The sequence below is a fragment of the Corapipo altera genome, unplaced genomic scaffold (assembly GCF_003945725.1).
Source record: "Corapipo altera isolate COAL_440 unplaced genomic scaffold, ASM394572v1 23b, whole genome shotgun sequence".
In the NCBI taxonomy this organism is placed as follows: Eukaryota; Metazoa; Chordata; class Aves; order Passeriformes; family Pipridae; genus Corapipo; species Corapipo altera.
The window spans coordinates 530,830-540,461 of NW_020884885.1; the positions used below are offsets into that span (position 1 = coordinate 530,830).

A 9,632-nucleotide genomic window follows, 5' to 3' on the forward strand; every position below is an offset into this window, starting at 1 on the left:
TTATTATTATTATTATTATTATTATTATTATTATTATTATTATTATTTGGGTTAACAATCGCCACTGACAACGTCTCCCGACTCTCTTCTCCCTCCCGCAAATATACAGGGAAATAAGTAACAGTGCTCTGCAGCAGCCGTCGGGCGGGCTGCTTCCCCCTCCTTGAGGGCTCGATGGGGACGGGGGGTGAGCAGCGGGTGGCTGTCCTGTGGTGGGGCCAGGTTCCTGCCGGAGGGCTGGTGTGGGGGATCGGGGGCGACCCGGGCTGCCGCAGCCTTCCCCCAGCACCATCACCCGCACCTCCCCGGTGGAGCCGGGGCTGCAGCCGCGGCTGTAAGGAGCCTCTTAATAAACCTCCGGGTCGATGATGCATCGCTCGCTAGTGAATCTTCGCAGGTTTATTTATTTTAACTAAATCGCCCGAATGGATCGCAGCTCTATGTTGACTCTGGTGAGAGGCGAGGCGGGGAGCCAGGGGCGGCAGAGCTGACAGGTCGCCCGGGGGTTGCGGGGTTTTGTGCGTGGAGTGACTCTCTGCAAACGCCCGCCGCCCTCTCCGGGAAAGGTTCCCCCCGCCCCGGTGACCGCCCCCTCCCCTTCCTCCTCCGCCTCCCCCCGGCCTGGCCGCGGGCGCCCTTGTAAGGAAGAGCTGAGGGCGGGCACGGCCGGAGAGGAGCATCCCCGGCCAGGCCGCCTGGAGCGGCCGCCGCGCAAGGCTTGAGGGGACGAGGGAGGGGAAGGTGAAGACTGAGTGTTTCAAACCGGTGGGAAAGGCCAGACAGTGGGTTCCTCAAGTTGACGGTCACTAGAGAGAGGTGAGGGTCAGAGCTCTCCCCGCCGGGCCCAGGGGAGCGCGAGATTCCCGGGGCGGGTCCCCCGTCTGCATCAGGGGCAGCTGAGAAGGGAGCGGCCGCCGGCCGCCTCTGCCACCTCCGTGTGCATTGCTGATGGCAGAGCCAGTCCAGCGCTTCTCCTGGCCGCTGAACTTCACAGCGTTTCTCGTGTATATTCACGCTCACATCAGAGTCGAAGTTTGGGCCGCGGCGATGCGGGAGGCTGGGGGCGTCGCCCCGAGCCCGCGGATGCGCTGGTTCCGCACGGCCAGGGCGCCCAGATTGACGGGAGCAGTGCCCGCCCGCCGAGTGCCTGAAGCCTTTGGGTGCCTTGCAGGTAAACACAGCAAACTGCCTGGGTATAAAAGCAGCCTCTGTTTTTTAAAACCACGCGGAGAAGTTGCAGACCACAGTCAGCAGGAGCGGTGCCACTGGCCTTCCCCATTGGGCGCCGTGCCTGCTTTTTGTCACCTCTCGGGCATCCCCGGAGCCGCAGCCCGATCCCGACGGACGACAGCCCTCTCCCCCAGGCGGCCGCGCTCCGCCAGGAGCGGGGCCGGGCGAGGCCGCGGGTCGGGCCGCCGGGCAGCGCCGCACTGCTGCCCGGCACCACGCACCGCTGCCAGCCCCCTCTCCTGGAGCGCTGCTCCCTGACGTCAGATGTGTGCTTAGGCTTTTGTTCAGTTAAAAATAGTTTCATGCAGCAGTTTACCTGCCGTGGGTGGCGGCTGTCCATGGGCTGTGCCACGGAAGCATTTTCTGGCGGAATCAATCATTTCCTTCGCCCTCGGATCTTTGATCTCTGTACGTAGATTAATTATAGTTGTATGCAGGAAACTGGCAGTCTTCTAAACCCAGCATTTTGCTGCCTGAAACACATGAAAAGGGAAAGTTTCTTTGCAGTCTAGCTGTAACAGGGCTACGTTACCAAAGCTAAATATTTTTTACAGTGACCCAATGAAGTGTATGTACTGTCAAAAATTATCATTACTCCAGTAGTCTTTACTTTTTTTTTTTTTCTCTTTGTATCTCGTTTATGTCCGTTTCGGTGTTATACTTGCAATTGCATATTATCCTAGTAAAATAATTGCTTTATAGCAGATTACTTGCAGCGGACATTTCTTCTTCTTCTTCTTCTGGTTCTATGGAGTTATTAAAAAGTAATGGATGCCAAGACAATCAAGGAATATTTCCTAATTAAAGAGGAAAAATGGAACTGTCACGATTTTCCACTGTTTGTGAGCCAGTTCATGTGCTCAGATTACACACACCTTTACATCACACCCAAACGTATGTACTGTATGGCTATGGTGCATACGCACACATGTACACACACCCCTCTGCCACAGTTAGTTCCTATTTTTTACAAAGGTTAAAGAATAAATTGAAATGGAAGACAAATGAATTGACAGGAAAATGTATCACTTTTTTTCCGCTTTAATTTCTTCCCACATTGTAATGAATCTCTGAGCCTTCAGCTAGGTGGGCAATTAACCACCCAGTGCCTGCTGCCCTATAACCATCACCCCGCTGTATAGTTTATGGGGTTGAAGTTTTTTAACAACTCCGTATGCTTATTTTATTGTTGTGAGTGTGTGGGATACGTAATCTCCCGCATGTGCAGATTTATCAGATCTTTATAGCGGATGTATAATTTTATAGTTTATCTTAGCCCAACTGTTCCTGGGTGACAAATCTCTCCGTCGCAGAGAGCACTGTCCTCATTTCAATACTATTTCGTTCTGGGAGCGTGCACGGTAATTCTTTACATCGAAATTGCTTCCCCTCTGGTTCCTATATTTTAATTTAGTAAAGGACTGATTAGCTGTGTCTTTAAAAGGGCCAGGTCTGCGCTGGCTCGCAGCGTCACCTCTCACCTCTCCGCAGCCCCGGGCTGGGGTCACTGCGGGGACGCGGCGGGGGAGCTGGCAGTGCTGCTGCGGCTCCCGCTCCCGCCGCGCCTACCTGCGCACCCCTCTCTGCGCCGCGCAGCTCCCCACGCCGCTGCTGAGCTGCTCCTGGGAGCAAATCCCCCGTCCCCCCCTTTGGAATGGGAAGAGCAGCCAGCCCGCCTCTGCCTCTGATACACCGCTGCTGGCGTGAATCATCGCGGAAACAACGGGAAGATGCAGCTCTGCTAGGCGAAAATAATTGTTTGGTTTGTTTTAATTCACAGCGACCTGATTTAATGGTACCCTTTCCTCTGACTTCGAGGGAAGGCCGGCCGGGGTCCATCGTGCTCTCTAAAGGCTTCATGTAAACTTCTACATTTTGAAAGAATAACTTCAAAAACCTGTGTTTGATTATATTCAGACGTGTGCCCAGCTCACATCGACTTGTGGATCCATTGAAGGTGTAAAGATCCGTTGATAACATGCAGGTCAAGTGTCCCTAAATCAGCAGATTATCCCTTCTCTGCCAAATCCTGGAAGTAGTTTAACGAGGGGAAAAATATTTTTCATCTGTAAAAGAGGGATGATTCATATCAAAGAGGAATTATATTTTAGTAGGAGAGGCTACAATAAAAATCTCAGATCGCTTCAGAAAAGGTTTCACTCTGAACAAATGTTTCGAGTATGTCGGATCCTCATAAAATTACACTGTAGACTTTATTCTGACGATTACTGGAAAACATGCAGTGCATACAAAAATACGAGCAAGAGAGGGTGGAAATGAATTTTTCGTAATCTATGAACAGTGAAAGGAGCAAGTACGTTTTTAATAGTTGTGATCTTTATCAAATGATCGATGTAGATAAAGGCACGCACCTAATATTCAGGAAAACACAAATAATTTTAAGAAGTTACCTTTCCTTGACTGTACCGGTGAATTTACAAAACTGGTGTGGTGTAACCGCTTTGTTTATTTTTCTAACGTCTACCCAGATTCCAGCAATCCGCAGAGCAGTATCAGCTTTTTCCATGTGTTTATCATCGAGGTTGCAACAGGATTCGCCTCAATTGTTCTGCCTTTCTTGTGTTTTCCTTTCTTCCTTCTTCTGCATCTCACAGATATATTCACTTTTTTTTGCAAAAATAAACAGAGGATTTTTAACAGCAATTTAAGATGGTAATGGTTACTGATCCCATTCTTTCCATCATAATCTTCAAGTGGTTTAAGATTAATGATAGGAGGTGTTTTAGCAAGGAGTGTGGGTTTTCTTCTCCAAAGACCATCGCTATGATAATTTACTTAAGATGTTGACGAGACTGTCAGTAAGACTAATTTGGTATTAGGCTGCGCTCTAACAACTGTAAGTAAGCATTTGTTGGTTTTTTTAAGCACATTGTATTTTTGAATGCCTTACTATGAATATTGTTATTTGGTCTCCGCCTGATGGATTCGCAACTGAGATGATTCCCCTCGCCTTTGTTCCAAGAAAGGTGTCTTCTAATATTCTGATATTCCACCCTCCACCATTCCCTTTCACGCACATTTTTTACAAGAAAATAAATTTGAGCAACTACTGTCTTTGTCCAGCAATACCTTCTGCACAGCATTGTTTTGGCTGGACTCTATCTAGGCACATCCCTGAACCAAAGGGACTAGACACAGGTTTGAGTGCTGGGTTTGTGTGAATTTTTGTTGTTGTTGGGCAAAATAACCCTCTAAACAGTAAATATGGAAGTGTATTACCTCGAGGTACGAGGAGGCTGGGGTGCCTCCTTAAGCGCGGGCGATGTATGACGTATTGTTGGCTCCCGAGCCGAGATCTGCCTTGGCCGACCGACCCGGCACCCCGCGCCCCCCCGGCCGGAGCGATCCCCCCCCCAGGCCGGGTCCCCGCACTCCGTGCTCTTGACCGGCTTCCCTCGTTCCTCCCCGGAGAAGCCGGGACCGGAGCCCCTCGGCGGAGCCCGCCCGGGCAGAGGGCTCGGTGCGGGCACGGCGGGCAGGCACGCATAGGTGAGCGCAGGACGGCGGAGGCAGGCGCGGAACAGCCTGCTCGCTCGGAGGGAAAAGTCTGGGGTGAGAGCCTAGCAGACTGGTCGATTTTCCCCTTCTGTCGTGCTTTCAATAAATATGAAGCCGTGGCCTTACCTAGAAATTACCAGGGTCATGGGACACCCGTCTGGCAGTGCTTTATTGCCTTTTTCCCCCTGCGCCCCAGGCCAGGCACGCAGAGGGGGCGCGGGTAGCCACATTCGGGGGTCGGCCCGTGGGCACCACCCGTGGGCACCGCACGCGCTGCGGCCGGGCCCGGGGCTCGCGGGGTGAACGGCGGGGGCTACAAGAGCACGTGCCACTTCCTTGCCGGCCGCCCCTCTTCGCTGTCGGCAGCTCTGCGCTCGCACAGAAAGGAAAAGGGCGGCCTCGCAAACAGTTTGTGTTACGGTCGCCCGGGCCGAAAGGGAGGCGCGAAGCAGGGGGCACTTTACCTCCGCCTGCGCGGCCCCTGCGCCGCGCGCTCCTTCCCCCGGCGCGCAGGGAAGCGCGCAGGGAAGCGCGCAGGGAAGCGCGCAGGGAAGCGCGCAGGGAAGCGCGCAGGGAAGCGCGGTCCGGGGGCACCTCCGCGGAGGAGCCGCGCGCCGACAGCAGGGGGCGCTCCGACGTTGCGCCTGGGAGCCCGCGCTGGCGCGCCGCGCGCCCGCACACGGACACGCGTGTGCACGGACATGGAGCACACACAGGCACACACACGTGCGCGCACATACACGCACACAAACACATGCAGGCACACACATGTGTACACGCGTGTGTACACGCACGTGTAGGCACAGACACACGTGCACACACACAGGAGCACACACGCGTGTAGGCACACAAGCGCGAGCACACACACACGTGTACACACGCACACGCGGGTGACAGACACACACACACAGCGTCACCCCCTCCGGCCAGGTGTGCGCGTTACCGGGCGCTGGGCGCCCCGCACGGATGTCTCCGTGTCGCTCTCCGTGTGCGCGCGTAGTATACATTATGCAACTTATTAAATACAGCGATGAATTGTCAACATTTTTTTCGCATGTTAGTTCCGCCGATCCGGGCAGGATTTATTTTCAGGTCTCGGGTCCCGGAGCTATAATGCGTGATTTCTTTGCCTTAAATAAAATTGGTCAAATGTTGACAACCTTTAAGCCGATCTAACACTCAAGATTACTGATGGGAAACTAATGAGAAAATATCAGATCGTCCGGCCCGGGGGCTCCTAATTAAATCTTAGCTGATTGAAAAATAAAAGCGGGTTCGGGGGCGTGGGGGAGGAGGGAAGAAGCTCCGGGCTGAACTTTAGCTCTCATTTTACGTGATATTTCCCCAGCCCATCCCTCCCTCCGCGCTTCCCCCCTCCCTCCCTCTGTAAAAAGTCTAATATTATTTCGCTGGTTATTTCGAGAGATCCGAACGCGGCTATCATTCCTTGCCCGGTAAATATTAAGGCCTTTAAGCAACGTGATTTAACTAATTAGAAAATTTACATCATTAAGTTTCAGGGAGAGAAAAAAGGAGAAACAAATCTGTCAGTCATTTTAAAAGAGACAGGCCCTATTGAAGTGTGAAGAAATCGGCTCTAATTCAAAAAGGCAATCGGGCAGAAAAAGCCCTCAACATTACCCTGCTAGTTATTAATCAGAAGGGGTTTCCCCCTCTCTCCTTCCCTGTAATGGTAAGAGCTGAAGCACATCGTTAGTTTCTCCCAAAGCTACAGCACAGTTTCCATTCAGGTTTTTTTACCACTCTTCCATGTCCCACATTAATAGCGGGTATTTGTCCATTCAAGGTTCATAGATTTGAAAATGTTTCCGAGTTGGAAAGCCGCAGCAGCAAGAAATAAGAAAAAAAAAAAAAAAGCTCCCGAACTCGGAACTCACGCCTCAGCCAAATATAAGGACTTCGCTGCCCCGTCCCCCGCCCCCACTAACGGGAAAATAAAGCAAACCTGGTCGGTGAGAACCCGGTTATGGCTTTGTTTTCATCCCCTGCCTTGCACCCTCCATTTCTAAACACAGACACAAGCCTTAGAGGAAAGCAGCCGTCGTTGTCCCCCCGCTCTTTTTTTTTTTCTTTTTTTTTTCTTTTTTTTTTTTTTTTTTTTTAAGGGACTGGCTGTGTTTAGTGCCACGCATCAGGCTTAAGCAGAACAATACAAACTTGAGTGAAAATCGGAGTGATCGGGCTACTGATTCCAGGTCCTTAACGAAGTGGTGCGGGACCCTGATGGCCGGTGCGCCGCGCGGAAGGACGAGCCGGCGGTCCCGGCTTGGGGAGCACAGCTTGGGTGGTGTAACAGGGAGCTCGGGTGGTGGTGGGAGAAATGTAGCAGCTTGGTCCAAACCACAGAGAGGGTTACATCTCTCTCTCGCTTTCTCTTGTCTCCTCTTTCAAACGCGCTCTCTAATCCTCCCCTTGCAACTGTTCACAGTGGACTATAGTATAAATAATAAATACATCCTACTCTGCGTTTTCTCTCTCCTAATCTCGGAGAATCTGACAGTTGCTTTAATCAAAGGAGTTTACACTGGTTCTAAAGGAGTTTGCACTGGTTCTTCATGGAACTAACTGAATGAATTTTAAACATGTTTCGGACAAAACAAGGGGATAGGGGCCTATTTCTGATCTCACGGCCCGGGGACGATTTCTCCTGCGGCTCGAGGAATTAATCCCGTGTAAATGTGGTTAGGATCAGCCTCCTGATGGGGATTTTACTTGGCAGTAGCCTGTGAAGACACAGTATTTTGGCAAGGAAAAAAAAAAAAAGCGGCTCTGCCAACCCTATTCCGGCTCCCATTCATTTGCGTCCCAGGGCTAACTGGTAGTCATCTCTGTATGTATGTTTACAGAGATGTAAGGTCTTCACCAGGACCCGACTAGCGCCAGGTCTGCTTAAAGGGTGAGTGCCGGACGGGCAGGCGGGCGGCTCGCTGTCCTCCCCAGGGACTCCCGGCCGCCGCGTCCTCGGCTCAGCACCCCCAGCCTCTCCGAAAGGGGGAGCGAGTATGGCGAAAGAAGTGCTCCTAAACTGAAGCGTTTCTCCGTTCCTCCGTAAAACCAGATGAAAACCCGCCCTCGAGCCCGGCGGGTGCGCGGTAAGGCAGAGTTCCCCGACACAGCGAGAGGAGCTGATCGCAGTACGAAATGCAGAGGGGAGGGCAGAAGAGCCTGCGCCCTCCCGCCCCTTTGCATCCGTTTGTCTTGCAGTTATTCAAAATGATTGAGTTTTCTGAAGAAGGTTCTTTAGAGAGAGAACAAAACCAGCAACAACCTCTTCCTCCAAAAACAACAAGAATATCAACCTGTCCACTGGCAAGGCTTCGGAGCTTAGAGGCATTATAGTAAAATTTATGGCGTCCTTAACAACTCCCAATAAAGGCATTAAAATTCCCTTTAATTGAGAAGACATTGATTTTTAACTCTGGAAAGAACGAACCCGTAATTTAATTGCAAGCTTTCACCGACAGAGCAGCATCTCAGGGAGGCCACATTCCATCTTTAATAGAGCCACTTTATGAAGTGATAAAAACAAAGAAAACCTGACAAACAGAGACAGTTCCAACTGCGCAAGAAAAGTTATCTGCTTCCCCTTTCCCTCTTCGCAGCTCCAAACTATCGCGCTCTTCTCTCCCCCTTCATCCCCCAGTCACAAAACACAAGTGTAAAAGCAAAGGGTTTGGGGTCCAAGGGAGAAGCAATAGTCAATATCTTAAATAACGATTTGCTTTTACTAGGCAAGGAATGATGCCAAGAGTTTTAAGGGAACATTTTCACAAAATGGTAGCCTCTTCTGAACAGGAAACTAATCAGATAAAACTTCCTTACTCTTCCTTGTTCGTTACAAAAATCATTGCTAAAGGGAAGGAAAGGGAAATCCCTTTCTGTCTTATTTCAGTATCGGTTTTTGGTATTACAGAAGAGTAAAGAAGTTTTTGTTTGGTGGTTTTTCATTGATCAGTCACTCTGAGCTAATGTAATTATCCTCATCAATAGAAGGCTGCAGAGAGAATCATTATGTGGGTGACATTGATAAATGATCACCCAAGAGCTGCCTTTTCTCTTGGGCACCCCCACATATGACCCTCCCACATACACAAGGTAGCCATAGAAACACCTTGAGATCGTCAAGCACTGCTGCAAATGGGAGAATGCGGAAAAAGAGAGAGAAATCCAACTTCACACACTTTCTGTCCCTGTTGAAGCCTCCTTCCCATAGCACGGAGCCACTGAGCCGGGCTCCGCTCCGCTGTCCTGCACCGTGGGCACGCAGCCGGGGCCCGGCCCCGCGCCCTTTCACGGCACCATACTAAGTATTGGGGGGAGGGGGAAGTCTTATGGGGTTTGCCTCTGGCTTTTTTTGATCTGTTTTTTCACTTTCTTTCTCTGTAAAAATTAAGCCATGAGGTTGCATGTACCAAACGTATTCTACGCGCATTGCATAACCCCCCAATTTGAAAGTCGCTCTTGGAGATGCGCAGCCACAATATTCACCCCGTCCCCAGTAGCGCGACTCTTAGAAAAATGATTTAACCCAAAGTAGTAGCAGCGATTTTTTTTAGTCACAGGACTATACAGGAAGATTCTGTGTTTCTTACGACAGCAAAGATTAATTTTTTTTTCCTCTGGCCGCAACCCTCCTTTTTATGCAAGCAAATTCTAAAATATTGAGAGCAGTAATTGATTCATAATGATCCCCAAATCCATGCAAGGAATGGGGTGAGGGTGAAGGTTTTTTGGTTTTTTTTTTGTTTTTTTTTGGTTTGGGTTTTTTTTTGTGTGTGGGGGGTTTTTGTTTGTTTTTGGTTTTTTTGTTTGGTTTTATTATTATTATTATTATTATTATTATTATTATTATTATTATTATT

At 50.3% G+C, this 9,632-nt stretch overlaps 1 long non-coding RNA gene across 1 annotated transcript in view; it reads right to left on the minus strand.

The window, feature by feature from the left end:
* The window catches only part of LOC113946696, a 12,336-nt gene that overhangs the window by 1,836 nt on the left and 868 nt on the right, over positions 1 to 9,632 (minus strand). Inside the window, exon 2 of the long non-coding RNA XR_003527521.1 lies at positions 1,547 to 1,703. This is a non-coding gene — a long non-coding RNA (uncharacterized LOC113946696). The remainder of the gene's footprint in view (positions 1 to 1,546; positions 1,704 to 9,632) is intronic.